Genomic DNA, 22,972 nt, shown 5'->3' with positions numbered 1-22,972 from the left:
ATCGCTATTGATTTTGGAAAAAAATCGGTTCAGATTTAGATATAGCTGCTATATACATATTTATCACCGATCTGATCACAATTGGCGTGTTTATCAACCGATGTTCTTCAAATTCCGTATATCCGAATATTTTTTGTAGAAGTACAAAAAATGGTCTCCATTATAAGTATTTGTATCTGAAAATGCAAACCTTTATATAGCTCCCAGAAAATTTGAAGTAGTTGAGACTGTAACACAAATGTTGGTTTACATACTGGTGAAGGGTATTATAAAGTCGGCCACGCCCGACTTTAGACTTGACTTACTTGTTATACCCTTCACCACTACTGTGGTACAGGGTATAATAAGTTTGTGCATTTGTATGTAACGCAAAGAAGGAAAAGTGTGAGACCCAACGTTTAGTATACCGATCGTCTTAGAATTAAATTCTGAGTCGATTTAGCGATGTCCGTCTGTCTGTCTGTTCATGTATTTTTGTGTGCAAAGTACAGGTCGCAGTTTAAGTCTGATCATCCTCAAATTTGGCACAGAGGTTTACATTGGCTCAAAGGCAGTCGCTATTGATTTTGAAAAAAATCGGTTCAGATTTAGATATAGCTGTCATATATATTTATTTATTTCCTCAAAATTTCGGGCAGCCAAATATTTTGGGGCTTTCGTATGATATGCAAAATATCAGCCAAATCGGTTCAGATTTAGATAGCTCTCATATATATCGTTCGTCCGAAAAATATGCCAAATTTGGTTGAAATCGGTTCAGATTTAGATATAGCTCCCATATATATCTTTCGCCCGATTTACACACATATGATCACGGAGGCCAAAATTATTCTCCCTTTTATGTTTTTTTGCTGAGATAGCAGGATTATTATTCTAACTATGCATGTCAAATTTGGTCAAAATCGGTCATATTTAGATATAGCTCACATATATATGTACGCCAAAGTTGGGGAAATATTGTAGAATGTTTCATATCTTAGACCCATTTTCAATGGGGGTTTCCTCCAATTAACTCGATAGTTTCCACAGAGAATATATTTAATATGCTATTTAGGTTAGGCCACCTAAGGCAGCCCGATGTATCAGACTCACTTAGACTATACAGTCCATTGTGATACCACATTGGTGAACTTCTCTCTTATCATGAAGGGACAAGGGACAATGACAAGGGACCTCCTTTTTATAGCCGAGTCCGAACGGCGTTCCACATTGCAGTGAAACCACTTACAGAAGCTTTGAAACCCTCAGAAATGTCACCATCATAACTGAGGTGGGATAATCCACCGCTGAAGAACTTTTTGGTGTTCGGTCGAAGCAGGAATTGAACCCACGACCTTGAGTATGCACGGCGGGCATGCTAACCACTGCACCACGGTGGCTCCCTAATATGCTATTTAAGTGTGTCATCTTAATCTAATATGGCCAAAATACCCACATTTTACACAAAATTCTGTGATGATTTCCCCATATCGTAGTCATATGTTATTCTACACACTGTAATGCCAAACTTTTCACAGAATGGTCGAATTGTAAATAAAGCACCGACTTGTGGAAATATCACCCGAGTTGGCCAAATAATATATCACAACCCACAATTGACCACATATCTTGGCGAGATTTGACCAATATCCTTGTAAAATCGCCACTGCCGAGTAGCAAAAATTTTAAATATTACTCAAATTGTCCTATATCTCGAATACATATGTATATGTTTCATCCCAGGGTGTTAGCCGATTTAATTTTTAATTCTAGCGATTTTGTAGAAGTACAAAAAATTGTCTCAAAATTGGAATATAAATTTTGATAATAACTCCCAACAAATTTGAAAGAGTTGATATGGTAACACAAATGTTGGTCTACATAATGGTGAAGGGTATAATATAGTCGGCCACGCCCGACTTTAGACTTTACTTACTTGTTTTTTACTAACATTGTGTTTCATCCCAGGACTTTAACCGTTTTAAATTTTAATTCTAGAGATTTTGTAGAAGTATAAAAATTTTTGTCCAATTCAATTAACACCCATTTTCATGAAGCTCCGTTAGTGCAACGTTAGCTAACGAACTTTTAAACCGTGATATCTACATATCTGTCATCTTGCGTATATATTCCATATGCCAGTTAGAAACTTAACTGCTGAAAATTTTTCAGTTAAAGTTAACCGGAGAAAAGATATTTCCATTTTTCTTTCTGTTAACTGACAGTTAAAGCCTAACGGAGCTATATGAAAATGGCCGTAAGATATAAATATTTATATATGGGAATATAAACATTCATAATAACTCCCAACAAATTAGAAGTAGTTGAGAAGGTAACACAAATTTTGGTCTACATAGTGGTGAAGGGTATAATATAGTCAGCCTCGCCCGACTTGTTTTAATTTAATATTTAAATAGTTGTGTAATAACATCAGGCTTATAAGGGACACAGAATGTAATTCTTCTATTTCTTTATATTTCCAAGGAAAAAAAAATCAATTGACTTTATATTTAATCTACAATTTATACAAAAGATATGTACATTTTTGTTTTGTTTTTTTTTTAGCCAATGAAACATTGTGCGTCTTTTTGGCAAAGCTTCAGAACTCGTGCCTGAACAAGTCAACATAGTAGGAATCGTTCGGAATACAAATGAGAAAACTTTAAAATTTACTTCAATAAAGTTTTGCACTTCTTTCGTGTTTCTTTGGTTTGTCGTTTTTTTTTTCTACCAATCTCATTTGAACTTTTTGCACTTTGTGGGCTATTCTGTTATTTACAATAGGATGCTTCTAAAATACGGGTCGAGAAAGTGAGAACGAGACAAAAAAAAAAAAACTTGGCTTAAAAGGAAGCTTATAAACTTTAATAGAGTAAACAGTAAAGTTGAAGCTCATTTCTAACAAAGACCACAGCCAACTGATATCTACGAATGAGATTCGCCTTCCTCTACCCTTCTCATATGGAAGCCAACTATAATAAGAAAATATATAACGAACGAAAACGATTATTCGCTTTGAAAAGAAATACGTGTGGTGGACAGTGGGCCACGGCACAAAAAAATAAAAACGTGTGAAACAAGTAAGAAATATTTAATGTCGGCACGAAACCGAATTGTGAGGGGGATTACATGTATTCCAACTAACTTCAGGTTGCTATCACTTCTAAGCCGCTCGTATGATAGCTGGCAGATTTATTGCAGTGACAGTTAATTTTTTTTGTTTATCCGCTAACAAAAGCATTTATATTGTATTAAGAAATAAACATAATTCGCGATGGAATTACAGCCTGGTACACGCAAAGAAAAAAAACGTTTGGAAAACGTGTACCGAAAACGTTTTTCTTTTGTTAGAGTTTTTTGAATTGCTCCGAAAATTTTAAACTTTTATCACCAAAAAAATTCTTTGTTACAAAATTTTTATTTTTTTCAATAAAAAAAGTTATGTTTGAAACAACAACACAGTCCATTTCGTTTATATCAAACACTGTTCTTTTCTGACTTTAGGTCTTTAATAATATACATTTTACAGTTCAAAATTTAATATAGTACAATGTAATGTTGAACATTTTTTCGGAATCTTCCGAACATATCTGGAATATATGTAAAAAAAAAAAACGAAAAAAAAACCTTTTGTCGAAGCAGGGATCGAACCCACGACCCTTGTCATGCAAGTCGGACGTAGCAACCACTGATCCACGGTGCCAAACTAAATGTTTGTTTCTGTTAAATAAACTTTGTTTATTCGGTTCGTGGGCGCCGCAAGCTATGATACATAAATATAACTTATATGGATATTTATCTATTGATGACCATAACAGGTACATAGCTCAGTGGTTAGTGTGTTGGCTTACAAAGTGCATGGTCCGCGGTTCGATTCTCCGTCTAGGCGAAAGGTAAAGAATTTTAAGAATTTATAAAATCGTATAATTTCTTCTAAATTGTTGGTATTACAGGAAAAGATGCAAGAAAGAACTAAAAAACCTCGCGGATGTGAGAAAGATGTAAGGGAAAATTCAATTAGCAAGAAAACAATGTTTTTTTTTTTGAGTTTGTTTTTATGAAATTGTTTTTACATCCTGGAAAAGAATAAACGTTTATCACAAAAGGTATATACTTTTCTTCCAAATACACTTCCTTACAGCGAAAACCAAATGAGGCACGAACTCTGTTTGTCTAAGATTTCGTTTGGGAGGAAAGAATTATTTTTTTGCGTGTACTGTTCTGCATTTAGCTGAAAACACCACAAGTGATTATCGTTTAAATGTGAACAAATCTTTTTTATACCCTCCATCATAGGATGGGGGTATATTAACTTTGTCATTCCGTTTGTAACACATCGAAATATTGCTCTAAGACCCCATAAAGTATATATATTCTGGGTCGTGGTGAAATTCTGAGTCGATCTAAGCATGTCCGTCCGTCCGTCCGTCCGTCTGTTGAAATCACGCTAACTTTCGAACGAAACCAGCTATCGACTTGAAACTTGGCACAAGTAGTTGTTATCGATCTAGGTCGGATGGTATTGAAAATGGGCCATATCGGTCCACTTTTACGTATAGCCATATAGAGGGACCCTCAGATTTGGCTTGCAATTGCTCTAAAAAAAGCAAATTTCATCCGATCAGGCTGAAATTTGGTACATGGTGTTAGTATATGGTCTCTAACAACCATGCAAAAATTGGTCCATATCGGTCCACTTTTACGTATAGCCCCCATATAAACGGACCCCCAAATTTGGCTTGCAATTGCTCTAAAAGAAGCAAATTTCATCCGATCAGGCTGAAATTTGGTACATGGTGTTAGTATATGGTCTCTAACAACCATGCAAAAATTGGTCCATATCGGTCCACTTTTACGTATAGCCCCCATATAAACGGACCCCCAAATTTGGCTTGCGATTGCTCTAAAAGAAGCAAATTTCATCCGATCAGGCTGAAATTTGGTACATGGTGTTGGTATATGTTCTCTAATGACCATGCAAAAATTGGTCCACATCGACCCATAATTATATATAGCCCCCATATAAGCCGATCCCCAGATTTGATCTCCGGAACCTCTTGGAGAAGCAAAATTCATCCGATCCGGTTGAAATTTGGAACGTGGTGTTAGTATATGGCCGCTAATAACCATGCCAAAATTGGTTTATATCGGTCTATGGTTATATATTGCCGATCCTCAATCACACAAAAATTGGTCCATATCGGTTCATAATCATGGTTGCCACTCGAGCCAAAAATAATCTACCAAAATTTTATTTATATAGAAAATTTTTTCAAAATTTTATTTCTATAGAAAATTTTGTCAACATTTTTGTTCTATAGAAAATTTTGTCAACATTTTATTTCTACAAAAACTTTTGTCAACATTTTATTTCTATAGAAAATTTTGTCAAAATTTTATTTCTATAGAAAATGTTGTCAAAATTATATTTTGTCAAAATTTTATTTCTATAAAAAATTTTGTGAAACTTAATTATATACGTATTTATTAATTTTATACGAATTTTAGTTTAATATATACCACGTATGGACTACCTTGCAATTTAAAAGGCTGTGTTAGGAAGTTCTAAGATACCTTGCCATCGGAATTGTTACCGCAACCCAAGTAATTTGATTGTGGAGACAGTTTTCAGTAGAAGTTTTTACGCAATCCATGATGGAGGGTACATAAGCTTCGGCCTGGCCGAACTTACGGCCGTATATACTTGTTTTTTTTTCTCTTTACCATGTTACTATCATTGTTAACTTGTATTCAAAATGTTGAAAAAAAAACGGTAACAACACCAGAAACATGTTTGCGGTATTTGAGAACCATTTAAATGCTTATTGCCAGCATAACTTTTTCTGTGCATGTATATATGATAATTCCTTAAATATTTTTCTTTACCTTAAAGTAGTATTGCTTTTAAAGACTACATCTTTGGCCGAGTTAACCAAATTTCAAAGGTGTGTATCATAAATTTAACAAAAACAAAAATTAAATGAAGATTATTAATCTAAACTAAATAAATTAAATCTTAAACAAGTAGATACGGCCGTAAGTTCGGCCAGGCCGAATCTAATGTACCCTCCACCATCGTAGAAACTTCTACGAAAGACTGTCATCAACAAATTTCAACTCACTCGGATGAAATTTGCTCCTCCAAGAGGCTGCAAAACCAAATCTCGGGATCGGTTTATATGGGGGCTATAAATGATTATGGACTGATATGGACCACTTTTGGCATGGTTGTTAAATATCATAGACTACCACCACGTACCAAATTTCAACCAGATCGGATGAATTTTGCTTCTCTAAAAGGCACCGGAAGTCAAATCTCGCGATCGGTTTATATGGGAGGTATATATAATTATGGACTGATAGGAACCAATTCCTAAATGGTTGTAGGATACCATATACTAACATCACGTACCAAATTTCAACCGAATGGGAAGAATTTTGCTCTTTCAAGGTGCTCCGGAGGTCAAATCTGGGGATCGGTTTATATGGGGCCTATATATAATTATGGACCGATATGGACCAATTTTTGCATGGTCATTAGAGACCATATACTAACATCATGTACCAAATTTCAGCCGGATCGGATGAAATTTGTTTCTCTTAGAGGCTCTGCAAGCCAAATCGGGGGATCGGTTTATATGGGGGCTATATATAATTATGGACCGATGTGAACCAATTTTTGCATGGCTGTTAGAAACCATATACTAACACCATGTACCAAATTTCAGCCGGATCGGATGAAATTTGCTTCTCTTAGAGGCCTCGCAAGCCAAATTTGGGGGTCCGTTTATATGGGGGCTATACGTAAAAGTGGACCGATATGGCCCATTTGTAATACCATCCGACCTACATCAATAGCAACTACTTGCGCCAAGTTTCAGGTCTATAGCTTGTTTCGTTCGGAAGTTAGCGTGATTTCAACAGACGGACGGACATGCTCAGATCGACTCAGAATTTCACCACGACCCAGAATATATATACTTTATGGGGTCTTAGATCAATATTTCGATGTGTTACAAACGGAATTACAAAGTTAATATACCCCCCATCCTATGGTGGAGGGTATAAAAAATTGCTTGCCTAATATGTCTTAAAATTTGAGATGCATCATCTTTTAGTGTATGTATCTCCGGACTATCACAAAACCACCGGTTTTGCTGTTTGGTACACTGTACTATGTTGACTCCATTTGCCCGCCTTCATCCCATTTTGGCCACGAATTTTCATTTTTATGGCTCATAGTTTAGTGATGGGAAAAATTCGTTTATATTGTTGTTTGCGTTTACTCAACTCAAGGAGCTAGAACAAAATCCGAAGTAAACATATCCTCTCTCCCGCCACCCTTCAAAACAAATGTTTGGCAGGACCTTAGGAAAACTTTAAACGTTTTAATAGCAAACTAGGGAACCAAAAAAGAAAACAGTTCTGATCTCAACCAAACAAAAAAACGAAATTCCGCACTGATGATGCTATCTTTCATGAATTTTGAGTTTGATTGTCGCTGTCAAAAACTGATGAAGCGGGGAGAGAGAGAGAAAGCGACAGTAAAAAGCGAGGATGAAATCTTAGTTTGTGTGAGTTTATAGCCATCCCCCCAAAATGTTTTCAGATCTAATAAAATTTAATACTTTAAACGTTCTGTTAAGCTAATGTCTATGATTTGTTCATACCCCCACCACCCTGAATTTAATATTAAAGGAAAGACTTACAAACACACACACACCCACACAAACACTCCTTTTTGTATATGGCTACGCATCCTTTGAAAGAAAATGGAACCGAGGCGTAAAAATACATTCAAGATATAATCTTTAGTTGGTGAAAATTGTTTAGTTTTGTCAGGGTAAATTGCATTTAAAAAGAAAAGTTTCACTTTACTGTCACGAATAAAATAAGCGTTTGCTGATGGTCTTGATAAACGATTTAAGATAACACTGCAATCCTTTTTGCTTAGAAAGAATTCTCTTTGACAATTCATCTCATAAAATTTCCTATGACACTAACGCAAAGCATGTAACACTAAAGACAAGCATGATTAAAAAATAAATAGAGAAGGGGAAAAATTTAATAGCTTTGTAAATTTCCCACTTCTTCTGCTGGAAATGCAAAGCATCCCAGAGAGATAAGTTTTAATAAAAAAGTTTGCAATTTTATCTTCAAAGATGTTACATTTTATGATCGAGTATAGGAAAGGGATAACTTCACTATCATAGATAAGATTTCGGTTCTGGAAAATTACGCCACAATAAAATTAATCCACAACAATGAAACAACAATAAATGAGAGAGAGAATTTCTTCACGATATTAAAATTTGTTAAAATTTATTATAGTCTATACCAGGGCTGTGGAGTCGAGCCAATTTTGCTCGACTCCGGCTCCGACTCCGACTCCAGCATTTTTCATCAGCTCGACTCCGACTCCGACTCCGGGTAATATGACTAAATCTCATTTTAATACCACTAATTTGTAGTTCTATTGTGGGGTAGCGTAAGTGGATCGATATAAAGTATCGTATTTATTTATGTGTGCAAAAAAAGGTCTTAATTTCACATTAGATGCCAATTGAACTCTATATTTCAAATTTAGGGCAATGTTTAATAAACAAAATAATGATATAAATACCCATCATAATATGAGAAGATACCAACAGTATATGTATTTGTGGACCAAAATTATTGATACTATCTCAAATCCTTTAAATTTGTTGCGAGCTATATAAAGGTTTATATTCCCATATGCATGAGTTTGAATCTGAATCGATTTACACAAAATTGTATATAAAGGGTGATTTGTTAAGAGCTTGATAACTTTTTTTTTTTTTTTAAAACGCATAAAATTTGCAAAATCTCATCGGTTCTTTATTTGAAACGTTAGATTGGTCCATGACATTTACTTTTTGAAGATAATTTCATTTAAATGTTGACCGCGGCTGCGTCTTAGGTGGTCCATTCGGAAAGTCCAATTTTGGGCAACTTTTTCGAGCATTTCGGCCGGAATAGCCCGAATTTCTTCGGAAATGTTGTCTTCCAAAGCTGGAATAGTTGCTGGCTTATTTCTGTAGACTTTAGACTTGACGTAGCCCCACAAAAAATAGTCTAAAGGCGTCAAATCGCATGATCTTGGTGGCCAACTTACCGGTCCATTTCTTGAGATGAATTGTTCTCCGAAGTTTTCCCTCAAAATGGCCATAGAATCGCGAGCTGTGTGGCATGTAGCGCCATCTTGTTGAAACCACATGTCAACCAAGTTCAGTTCTTCCATTTTTGGCAACAAAAAGTTTGTTAGCATCGAACGATAGCGATCGCCATTCACCGTAACGTTGCGTCCAACAGCATCTTTGAAAAAATACGGTCCAATGATTCCACCAGCGTACAAACCACACCAAACAGTGCATTTTTCGGGATGCATGGGCAGTTCTTGAACGGCTTCTGGTTGCTCTTCACTCCAAATGCGGCAATTTTGCTTATTTACGTAGCCATTCAACCAGAAATGAGCCTCATCGCTGAACAAAATTTGTCGATAAAAAAGCGGATTTTCTGCCAACTTTTCTAGGGCCCATTCACTGAAAAGTCGACGTTGTGGCTCGTTAGTAAGTCTATTCATGATGAAATGTCAAAGCATACTGAGCATCTTTCTCTTTGACACCATGTCTGAAATCCCACGTGATCTGTCAAATACTAATGCATGAAAATCCTAACCTCAAAAGAATCACCCTTTACTTCTACAAAATCTATGTACTTAAAATTTTAATCTAACGTTATGGCACGTAACACAATTTTAACAAAAAATACAAATGCGAGGAAAGTCCAAAGTCGGGTGGGCCAATTATAATATACAATGCACAACTTTGTGTTTAGGTCTACATTTTGATAAAATCTCAAATCAGACTTCTACAAAATCTCGGGCAATATTTGGGATATATTTATAATTGTTTAGACAATTTCGCAAAAATGCATTTATGATTCATTCATTGAAAAATTTGAAAATTTGAGTCATTTTTACAAGATTTCGATTTAGCAGTGAGTATCTGTGAGCATACAATTTTGGAAAAATTTTTGTCTAGTAAATAAAATTTTGCAAAATATTCTATAGAGACAAAATTTTGACTAAGTTTTCTATAGAAAAAAAATTTTGACTAAATTTTATATAGAAAAACATATTTCTATAGTAATAAAATTTTGAATACATTTTTATAGCAGTGTGCATCAGTAAGAAAAAAATTTTTGAGAAAATTTGGTATAGAAATAAAATTTGACAATTTTTTCTTATAGAAATAAAATTTTGAAAAAATTATCAATAAAAATACAATTTTAGAAAAAAATTTGTGTGGTAAATAAAATTCTGCAAAATATTCTACATAAACAAAATTTTGACTAAATTTTCTATAGAAATAAAATTTTGACAAAATTTTCTATAGAAATAAAATGTTTACCAAATTTTCTAATAAAAAATCTATTACTATAAAATTTTGGCAAAATTTTCTATAGAAATAAAATTTTGACTTAGAAATAAAATTATCAATAGAAATAAAATTTTGAAAAAATTTTTGTTTAACAAACAAAATTTTGCAAAATTTTCTATAGAAATAAAATTTTGTAAAATATTCTATAGAAACAAAATTTTTACTCAATTTTCTATAGAAATAAAATTTTCACTAAATTTTCTATAGAAAAAAATATTTCTATAGTAATAAAATTTTGAATAAATTTTTTATAGAAATAAAATTTTGACAAAATTTGCTATAGAAAAAAAATTTTAACAAAATTTTCTATAAAAAACAACTTTGAAAAAATGTTCTGCCATTATTCCACATATGTATATGGCCTTACAATAAAATTTAAAAAAAATAATAATTTCGATTGTTCGAAATATTTCAAATAAATTGATATGTGCATTAAAATGGATCGATCCAGCCCATCTGCTAGTCTAACATTCTAGGAAACATAAAAAGATAGCCGTAATTGGAAGTTGATTTTCATTTACAATCATGCTGTACATTGATCGAATGAATAACGCAATGGAAACTAATTTGCGTAAAAACTTGTTTAGTTACAAAAATGTGAAGTGTTTCAAAATATTTGGTTAAGCCGGAGTCGGAGTCGAGCAAAATTTTTACGACTCCGATTCCAAGACTCCGACTCCGACTCCGGCTCCACAGCCCTGGTCTATACACCATTGTCAGATAAGCCACACAATGAAATAAAGCCCAAATTACCAACAATATAGTACCATGGTGACTCGCGCCATCGTGAGGGGATATCCCAAATTGTTTACCCAAAATGCAAGAGAAAATGCAAGGTACACAGCACGTCCCGCTTCAATTGACGTACTGAAAAAAAAAACATTGAAGCATTTATTCGTGAGATACCGGCTGAAAGGTTGGAAAGAGTATGCCAAAATTAGAATTAGCGGATGAACAATTATAGGCGCAGTCGCGGTCAACATTTGCATGAAATAATCGTCAAACTTCAAATGGACCCTACTATCGATTCAAGTAAAGATTTCAGACCTTTTTCTGAATGTTATGTGTGTTTTTCCTAGAGCTCTTAAGAAATCATTCTTTTAATAGAGATTGTAGAAGGATAAATTGTGAGGTTTAGGACTATATTTGCAAAATCGGCCATAAACATTCAAGATGGCTTATATGTATTGCAACAAAGAAAAGCGGTATATTTTTTTTTTTTTTGGGTTTTCTAATTTTTTAAGCAAAAATTTCGGAAATTAGAATCCGATTAGATTTGTTCGAATAGGTTATCTTTGGCACGAATTATGACCTACAAATGACCAACAAATCCATCACATGCTGTACGAAAGTGATTCTGCGGTACGATGTCTCATTCCCGGCAATGCCCCGTCTTGAATTGATCGACACTTTAGTATTTTTAACTACATCCGGAGATTTTTTGTGGCCATTGTGTGGTACAAATAAAGCGAGGAAACTCCATTTTAAGACATTCTTTGTTGACGCATTGTGAGAGTGATGACACTTAGCCCTTTTGAAATGTCCATAGTATGTAGCCGAAATGTTTGTCGGCCTTTGCTTCAATACTGTCTTCAGCACAATTTTCCTATAATATTCGGCATTTATTTTGATGAATACGAGCTGAGAGCTACTATCGGCCATTTGTTAATATTTCCGCAAGCCAAAAATAAAACTTCAAACATTAATGTGTGCTTTAATAGAGTTTAGTAGATTAATCAATTCTTTCTTCACAAGCTCCGATATCCCTGCACAAAAAGAAAATGAATGTTGGGTAAACGAGTATCACAAACGATGTTCTTTTGTTGAATTTGCTTGAATTTTTCAAAAATAATTCAAATTTTGCACTACAAAATCTTTTGCAAAACGTTTATGTTTTCGTTTATATTAATCACGTTTCTTCTCCGGTTTCTTGTTTTCAATAAGCCACAACATCATTACAACATATTGCGAAAAGTTTTTGAAGTCCATTACTTTTAGGCTCACTTATTAAGTGCATTGTAGTGAACTGCTCTCTTTTCAATGAGCACTGTCATCCATCTGGACGACTTAAATCTTGAAAAATTTGGAAAATCGAATATTTTCTTCTGTATGGTTTGGATTAAAGAAAAATTATGTGAAAAAACTAAATCAAGTGGAATTGAGAATGATATTTTTTTTATTCCCTCCACCATAGGATGGGGGGTATATTAACCTTGGTATTCCGTTTGTAACACATCGAAATATTTCTCTAAGACCACATAAAGTATATATATTCTGGATCGTGGTGAAATTCTGAGTCGATCTGAGCATGTCCGTCCGTCCGTATGTTGAAATCACGCTAACTTCCGAACGAAACAAGCTATCGACTTGAAACTTGGCACAAGTAGTTGCTATTGATGTAGGTCGGATGGTATTGCAAATGGGCCATATCGGTCTACTTTTACGTATAGCCCCCATATAAACGGACCCCTAGATTTGGCTTGTGGAGCCTCTAAGAGTAGCATATTTCATCCGATCTGGCTGAAATTTGGTACATGATGTAAGTTTATGGTCTCTAGCAAGCATGCACAAATTGGTCTACATCAGTCCATAATTATATATAGCCCCCATATAAACCGTTCTCCAGATTTGACCTCCGGAGCCTCTTGGAGGAGCAAAATTCATCCGATCCGGTTCAAATGTGGATAGTGGTGTTAGTACATGGTCTTTAACATCCATGCAAAAATTGGTCCACATCGGTTCACGATTATATATAGCCCCCATATAAACCGATCCCGAGATTTGGCTTGCGGAGCCTCTAAGAGAAGCATATTTCATCCGATCCGGTTGAAATTTGGAACATGATGTTAGCATATGGTCTCTAACAACCGTGCCAGAATTGGTCCATATCGGTTAGTTATATATAGCCGATCTCCAATCACACAAAAATTGGTCCATATCGGTTCATGGTTGCCACTCGAGTCAAAAATAATCTACCAAAATTTTATTTCTATAGAAAATTTTGTGAAAAATTTATTTATTAAATGTATTATTTCTATAGAAAATTTTGTCAAATTTTTATTTCTATAGAAAATTTTGTCAAAATTTTATTTTTTTTTAGAAACTTTTGTCAAAATTTTGTTTCTATAGAAAATTTTATTTTTGTAGAAAATTTTGTCAAAATTTTATTTTTATAGAAAATTTTGTCAAAATTTTACTTCTATAGAAAATTTTGTCCAAATTTTAATTCTATAGAAAATGTTGTCAAAATGTTATTGCTATAGAAACTTTTGTCAAAATTTTATTTCTATAGAAAATTTTGTGAAACTTAAATATATACTAAATACGTATATATTTAAGTCGCCCTTTTTTAGTTTAATATATACCAATCCAAGTAATTCGATTGTGGATGACAGTCTTCAGTAGAAGTTTCTACGCAATCCATGGTGGAGGGTACATAAGCTTCGGCCTGGCCGAACTTACGGCCGTATATAATTGTTTATTGTTTATTTTGAATAATTGAATATTACTCGTATTACATCTACAAATAAACAAAATAGATTTTCCATATCTGTTTATCATTAGTATATACATAGCACTTACAACGAGCTCTCAGTACAATAATCTATCATCTCATTATTATACATCTTTTCAGAATATACACCGAAAAAAGTGAATTCTTTTATAGGAAGAATGCACTACTACCACGCACGAAAATTGAACTAAATTTTACCCCACACTTTGAGATTTCCACACAGCGTTGTTAAAACCAGGAAATTTTAATGCCCTGTTGTACTTTTTAACTGTAGTTCAGGAAATTACATCATCTCTTAGAAGAAAAAATTAACTAAAAGTAAAGAAGAAAATCATTGGCACCAAATCATGGCCATTTTAACCATACAGTAGTGCATTCTTACTATTTTTGGGAATCGTACTAAAATTTGCATTTGTTTTAGTTCATATTGAACTTATGTGTACGGTCATTGAACTTTATACTCACGGTTCATAAAATTTTTGAAACATACTTAAAAAAAGTAAGATTTAATTAAGCTGTGGAAAATTTCGATAAAACTAATAAAATTTAACTACAAGCAAATAATTTTTTTCCAATAAAAATAAGTTAAATTTCGCGTTAGTTTAACTACGGAAGTTTTTTTTTCTGTCTAATATTCAAAGAATATATATGCAAATTACGTAGAAAATTCCTGATAATGAAAACCTTTTGTATAATTTTGGGTGATCTACGAGAGTGGACTGTAAATATGCTTGCAAACTCCCAAAATTATGTCAAATTTTAGTTAGTTTCCAAGGCAAAGAGCAAAGAAAAGACAAAAGAATTTCAGTTTTAAACCAGGATTTCAGTTTATTAGGTGATCTGCTTTCCGTCTTACCGTTTGTGTTGTAGCTGCATAAGTGAAACACAAGCCAAACATTAAGAGCTCGAATAATGCAATTCAGCTAAAATTTCAGTGGAAGTTACGTTAAAATGGTGGCCCTTTATCCAATTGAGCAAAAGCTTTAATTTCATGAGTAGGCCAATTGGATATAGGGTTGCCATGAATCATGAAATCGTGATGTAATTAATGACAAAAATTCAGTTGATTTTAAAATAGAAATTCATATACATAAGACTATTATTAACATACACAAGTTCATTTTTCATTCTATTGAATAATTTTGTTAGATGTTCAATATAAACTTCATTAAAGGAAAAAAGTTGTTGAAGGCACTTCAACACCTTTTGCAAAACATTATTTTTGATATTCTTTAATAAAAAAAAAGATTTGTCACAAAATTAAAAACTTATATGAAAGTTTAGAAATTAATCCACCAATATTTGTTTGAATTGATTGCTCTTGTTTCACATGCGTCTTTTGTGGATATACTCATATCGAATCTAACATCGTTATTAGTAATTACGTTACAATCGACTCCTTTTTTATTTGTAATTCTATAAAGGTGGTAGAAGATGGGAATACCATTCGGGGGCTGTACAAAAACTAGAGTTAGTCGTTATCAAGAGTGATGGTTTATAACAAACGTCTACACTTTTCTTCCAAGCAAACATCCTCACAACGAAAAACAAATGCTAAAAGATGGTTGTTTGTCTAATTTTTTTTTTTTGTATATTTCTATCGAAATCGCTTTGCTTTTGCCTTTACAGCCTTGAATAGAACTTCATGACAACAAATCGCGGAAACGGATAAAACGAACAATAATAAAATACACTTGTGTTCATGTAGAACGGTAATGAAATCAAACAAAACAAAAGTCTTATGAAAACATTCCAATTTGTCTCTCTTTTGTACGATATGTGAATATGCAAAACAGAGCATATTATTGTTAAATTCCCACATATATGTTAATATAATTAACGGTGTTACCAAAAAAAGCCGAACAGCAGGAGTCATGGGGTGTATCTCTATTCAAAACTTATCTCTACCAGTAGAAAACGTCAACATCAACAATATCTGGCTAAAGTAGCTAAGCTTATGAATCATATTACTTTGAGTAGATTTTGGAACTTGGAAACATATGCCAACAATCTTCATTTGTCTGTGCGTGTAGTAAACGAAATTCTGGGAATTATTTGTCATTTTCTACAACAATAACAAACAAAAGGAGACTTATAAGAAGTAGGACTTTTATGGGAGCTGACGTTAGCAGCTAATAACAAAGCATTTAACACAAAGTCCTCCAGGAGGACGAGACTTGATAAAGTAACAACAAGTAATTTGACGTAAATTAAATGAACAACATACATATATGGTTACATGGTACCTTTTCACATGAATGTATTTACACACACACACGAATTTCATGCTCTTTGTATTCCCTTTAGTTCTTCCATGATACGCCTTTGTTGCTTCCAAACAAAAGAAGATACAAAGGATTTGAATTCTTACAATGGTAGCTACATTTCAAATATACATACAAATTATGTTATAATTCTGTGAAATCAATTTCGCACAATTCTGATAATTCTGAAAAACTCAATGGAAAATTTATAAATTCGAATAACTTTAATATAAACATTAGACATAATTTAATCCAATTTAGAAAGGGCCTCCCATTTCGCCGATTTACTTGACAATTTTAAGGTTTTGATTTGGGCGGAATATTGGGAACCTAGCTACATACTTCTGGGCAAGTTCTGAAATGTCAGAACCAAACTGACATGTGATGGGAATAAAGAAAAAGTGCTCAAAATCGAATTTGGCGAAAAGACTATAGAGGCTCATAAAAAACGAGCGGCAACCAATCTATCAAAATGCAGAAATTACTTTTCTCTTCTCATCGAGTACTTTTGGCTGTGTAATGAAAATTGCTTTTTGTCTGCTAGTAGGTGAAGTTCAGAATGGATTGCATCGGTATATGTTTCAATATAGTTTCCATCGCTATTTGGTTTCTTGAGCATCTAAACATCACGTGTTTTCCGATTTTCAGATATCATTGTGTGGAATATGGTAGGTATATGTACATATTTTGATATAGTCACTATAAAGACCGATCAAACGATTTTCTCTTCATGAGCATTTAGACACCGAAATTTCTATTCAAAATCTTGAAATCGGAAAGCTAGAAAGTAATATGGTATATGTCGGTCCATATTCTGGTACAGCTCAATCTATCGATTTGGCTTCTTGAGAACATGGAAGCCGCACTTTTTATCCGATTTAGCAGAAATCCAAATGCTTGATATAATAATTTAGGTTCACTAAAGTGTGCATGCCTGATGCAAACTTTGGTCCATGTTTAGTTATAAAATTTCGATCTCCCGATTTGACATCTAGCATACATTTTGAATTTTTTTATCCGATTTGTTGAAATTGGAAAATTAGAAATACTTTAAGCGTAGAAAAATATCTGTATAGCCATTAACCGTTCTCCCGACTTGACTTCTAGAATCTAGACTCAATTTTTGTCTGATATACCTGAGATATGAAATCTAGAGGTATTTTAGGTCCGCTAAGAGAGATGCCAACGTTCCATGTTGTGGTATAGCCCCCATATAGTCCAATCTACCGATTGAAATTTAAAATCTATTTAAATCACCTTACTATTTGCTCTTCGCTGTAAGGAAGTTTGTTTAGACGACAAGTGTTATATTATTTTCGTTATAATTGTAATAATACAGGATGTAAAAAAATATATCATAAAGACTAACTCAAAATATTTATTTTTTTAATTTTCTGGCTACTTGCGTCTTCCCCCACAAAGATAAGCTTCCTTCCCCTTCCTTAATTTTTATACCCTAAACCACAAAGTGGTCTGGGTATAATAACTTTGATCTGCCCAAAAATGTGCCTACCAGAAATATATCAGAATCACCTCCTGAGTCGATCTAGCGCTTGGTGTCCGTCCGTCCGTCCGTATGTCCATGTATTTGTTGTTCACAGGATTCCAGTCGCAATTATTAACCGATTTTTATGAAAATTGGTACAGCGAGTTTTTTGGGCACAAGGACGAACGCTATTGAATTTGGAAGAAATCGGATCAAATTTAGATATAGCTCCCATATATATGTATCGCCCGATTTCGACAAATGGGGTCACGTTGCGTTTTTTTTTTTTTCAAACGGATCGTCAACAAATTTGGCAAAAGGTAATCTATCTATTTCTATTTCCCTTCAAGTCTGCAAAATTTCATCCAAATCGATTCAGATTTAGATATAGCTCTCATATATATGTATCGCCCGATTTTCCCAAATTTGGCCACAAAACCTTTATTTATCAACCGATCTTACTCAAAGTTGGCTAAATATAATATTCTATAGCACTAAATATATGTGCAAAAAATCATCGAAATCGGTTCAGATTTAGCTATAGCTCCCATATATATGTACCGCCCGGTTTTTCTAAATTTGGCCATAAAACCTTTATTTATCAACCGATCTTACTCAAATTTGGCTAAATGTATTCTTCTATAGCACTAACTATATGTGCAAAAAATCATCGAAATCGGTTCAGATTTAGATATAGCTCCCATATGTATGTATAGCCCGATTTTCCCAAATTTGGCCATAGAACCCTTATTTATTAACCGATCTTGCTAAAAGTTGGCTAGATCCAGTCCTAACTATATGTGCAAAATTTCATCGAAATCGGTTCAGATGTAGATATAGCTCCCATATATGTATCACCCGATTTTGAAAAATTCGCCCCTAATAACCATATGTTTGACCATACAGGCCTCATTTTTTAACTGATCTTACTCAAATCTTGCACAAGGTAACCTTTTGTGGTATTAATCAAACTCGCAAAATATTATGCAAATTGGTTCAGATTTAGATATAGCTTCCATATATATACATCGCTCGATTTTCCCAAATTTGGCCATAGTACTCTTATTTATTAACCAATGTTACTCAAATTTCAAATTTTGATGTACTAGCCGATCGTACTTATACGCACTTTTAGCTCTTACATAAGAATATTGCTCGATTTTTACAAATTTGTATTTATTACCCACACTAATCTAACGATTTTCTCTTTTTTAATAATGGGCTCAATATTACTGGCATACTAACTCCGTAGGTGCAATATCAACACAGCCAGTGTTGGTAAAAGTAGGAGAAATTCCCTATATGTAGGGTTTTTCTAATATTTAGCGTAGGGCCACAATGTAGGACATTTTCACTCAACACAATTTGTAATAATTTTTACATTTTGGTGGCTCTAGAGGAGGAAATTAGAAGCCGCAAGGTTTGATGTTTAACAATGTGTGGTAAACTTTATTCCTGTAGAAAATTTTGTCAACATTTTATTTCTATAGAACATTTTGTCAAAATTGTATTCCTATAGAAATTTTTTTCAAAATATTATTTCTATAAACAATTTTCTCAAAATTTCTACCAAAAATTTGTTTATAGAAACTTTTTCCAAAATTTTATTTTTATAGAGATGTAACAAAAAATATTACTAATTTGGGAAGAATTCTACCAACCGTGGCAACCGTGGTGGTAATACAAATTTATATTCTTAGTTATATACGTTGCATATTCATGTCTTAAAATAATAAAGTACTTAGAACCATTTTTGTTTTGTAAAATTTTTTATATTTAACGAAAAATATAGTAGGGAAAATTGTTTGGGAATGTATGGGAAAATAGGGAACTTTTTTTGTCCTTGTAGGAAAAACCGAACATTTTCCCCTGCAACATTGACTATGAGCTATAGTCAGATTGACACAAAGCACCCATAGACATGTACCCCTTAATTTTCTTAAATATGCAACTGCGGTTTATCTCCCAGACCTATATGTTACCCCACAAATGCTTATGATTAATAATTCTGTAATGGTGGTTTAGGGTATGATATAGTCGGCCCCGCCCGACTTTTTACTTTACTTACTTGTTTGGAAATGTTGTAAAATTACATTTGATGATAAAAGTTTGAAATTTTCGAAGAAATTCTAAAACCTTTAACAAAAGAAACACGTTTTCCAAACGTTTTTTTTTTTGCAACATTGGTATGGCTTCAGAGACTACTATTCAAAATTTAAGATGAAAGTATTCCTAAAAAGGAGTCACAAGGACGACAACTCTACCTATTAATTCTTCTTGGGTTTTTCTCAAAAAAAAAAAAAAATCAACCAATATCGTTGCACAATCACGTAACTTTTGGGTTTGCAGCACACTCAAATGTCTTCTCGTTTTAAGTCAATTGGAGGCATAAAGTTTGAATCGCTGTGCGCATTGACGAAAAAGACACACGGACGAAAAAGACACAATATTTTTAAGTACAAGCATATAATGTTCATAAACTAGCATAACATGTTTGGGACGTATATGTTAATATGTTCGAACATATTATGTTTCGTACATAAAATGTTTGTAAATATAATATCCTTAGATGCAAACATATATTAATTTAGAAATAGCCTATAAACATATATAGTTTTAGAAAGAGAGACCTAGAGAGTATGCTGTAAATAAACCAATTGACGCCTTAAAAATATATCCACACAAAGAAAATTTCATTAAAATTTTTTTATACCAGTGTATACCCTAAGGTGAAACATAATATGTTTGAACAATACAAACGATACTTTGTTTGGACCAATCCTGACAATATATATGCTTGAAGCAAAATGTCTTTGTGGTATATGTTACAGAAGGGATTTGATTTGAGGGTGTGGAAACTAACAAGAAAAATAAATAAATGAAATGAAAAACTTCACTAAAATCTACTATATCGCAAGTTAATCACTAATCTAGAATAAATACTTATTTAGAATTAGTATGATTTCCTCAAAATTAGCATTATTTTTGAACAAAGATGGTTTTTGCAAAAATACTACTTTTCCGCCAAACATAAATATTCTTTCCGAAACCATATACAAAATTTTTAGAAAATTACGTAGTTGCGATAATGGTGTTACAGTCTACTATTATACTCTCGAAACATGATTGAGGTTATCATGTTCCTTTTCCGGATCTACTAGCTATCTATCTGTCTCCCTCCCTCTGTTATATTGCCTTATAAATTCTGACACTTTCAAAATATCCCCCAATGTGTCTACGTAACAACACATGAAAATCACAAAGAATATTTATTCGATTTTGTTTCAGAAAAATCCCGTAGATTTTCCATGTATGAACTTCGTTTTTCCATTCACAAAAGCGCTATTTCCCCATACTCTCCCTCTCTCGCACACACAGCATAGTCTTAAGCATATTTGTATTCGTATGTGAAATCATTGGTATTAGGCATATAATACATTTTTATAGAGCTTCATGCCTATTGTTGTTGTTGATGTGGTTTGTATTGTCATTCATTCAGGTGTATAACTTGCCCTTTAATATCACCAGTCAAGGTCAGATGTGATACGTAGTGGAGGGGTGGGGCTGATAACAATCACATTCTTCTCTCATTTTACCAGTTACTAAATAATGTAGTTATGTGTTAATACTCATATGTATGGGTATGAGCGAGAGTAAGGATGAATGAAACAACCTCTTGAGAGCCATTATTTTGGTAGCCACAATTTACTTTATGGCAACTATTGTTATTGTATTTGTTACCATGTAGATTTGTTTCAACCTTCTTCTAGTATTCGAATATCCAGCATTGCTTTGAATTACTTTCCATTTCAATTTTCTACAAAAACAAAATATGTCGACCCTAATCAGGGACCACATGATGATATTCCCTTGTATTGAAGCTGTATATTTATGACTATATTTACAAGTAGAAGTTGGTATTCTACTAATAATTTACTTGGAACGAAAAATATCATCAATTTTTCCATTTAATTTCGGAAATTGTAAGAAGATTTTATTTGATTGTATAGAATGTCCTTAGAAATTCATGGAAATAGAAAAGGGAATTATTAAGATGAAAAAGATAGCACATTATATGAGTTGTCTAGACCGACATGCTTTAAAGAATACTCTTATTTTTTTCACTTCCCTAATTTTAAAGAAGTAAGAAAAATTTAATGTGGGGAGGGGCCGACTATATTCTAAGCTACAACATTTTCTTCAAATTAGTTAGAATATTCCCATATATTAAATTAGAACAGAAATGAAAATAAATTTTTACGCTTCTACAAAATCTCTAGATTTAAAATTTTAACTGATTGTTGTCCTGGGACTGAGAAAAATATTAGTAAAACAAGTATATACGGCCGTAAGTTCGGCCAGGCCGAATCTTATGTACCCTTCACCATGGATTGCGTACAAATTTCTACGAAAGACTATCATCTACAATCGAATTAATTGGGTTGTGGTATCTTAAAACTTCTTAACATCGTTTTCTAAATTGTGAGTTAGTCCATACGTGGTATATATTAGACAAAAAAGGTATGTATAGGTAAGTCTACAAATAATTACGAATCGATATGGACTTTTGCACGGTACGTAGAAGGCCAGAGTTGAAATATGGGGGTCGCTTATATGTGGACTATATACAATTATGAACTTGATATGGACCAATTTTTGTGTGTTTGGGGATCGATTTATCTGAGGGCTATATATAACTATAGACCTATATGGTCCTAGTTAGGCATGGTTGTTAACGGCCATATACTATCCCAGCAAAAAAATTTGGAAGTTCTTCCAAAGGCCCAACTTTAAAAGCACTTCGGAAAGATGCACTCCCAATGATGTTCTTTATTTTAACTCCCCAGGTAGTTCTTTTAATTAAATTTTTTATAACTTGGTTATTTCATACTTTTAATGGTTAATTTTAACTTTTCTTGTTTCAAATAGGTTAAAAACAGAGTAAGAATTCATAAAATGGTACTAAGCATTTAAATTTTGTCGAAAAAAAAACTAAATCCAATCTGAAAAAATTGTGATTTTTTGAAAATATTTGAGGTCAGACGTTCCGACAAGCGTTAGAATCCATTAAAAATTATAAAAAATTATAAAAATTATTTATTTGACAAAATATCACAGAATTTTCTAATTTACATGCAAAACATTGAATTCGGATCACACCTAAAGAAGTGATGCAAATTCAGTGCAACAGCCGTTGAAATGGAGGACTTCCGTCCTATGACAAGCCCATGTTAAATAAATCGCTTCTGCGTCAGTTTTGCACCAC

At 33.2% G+C, this 22,972-nt stretch overlaps 1 protein-coding gene across 1 annotated transcript in view; it reads left to right on the top strand.

Moving 5' to 3' along the window:
• Positions 1-22,972, top strand: part of GluRIB (Glutamate receptor IB) — a 195,797-nt gene that overhangs the window by 125,900 nt on the left and 46,925 nt on the right. The gene's annotated exons all lie outside the window — the stretch shown is intronic.

This window comes from Haematobia irritans, chromosome 4 (assembly GCF_050003625.1).
Source record: "Haematobia irritans isolate KBUSLIRL chromosome 4, ASM5000362v1, whole genome shotgun sequence".
NCBI classification, from domain to species: Eukaryota; Metazoa; Arthropoda; class Insecta; order Diptera; family Muscidae; genus Haematobia; species Haematobia irritans.
The sequence above is the reverse complement of the archived record's forward strand: the minus strand, read 5'-3'. Positions and strand labels throughout refer to the sequence as shown.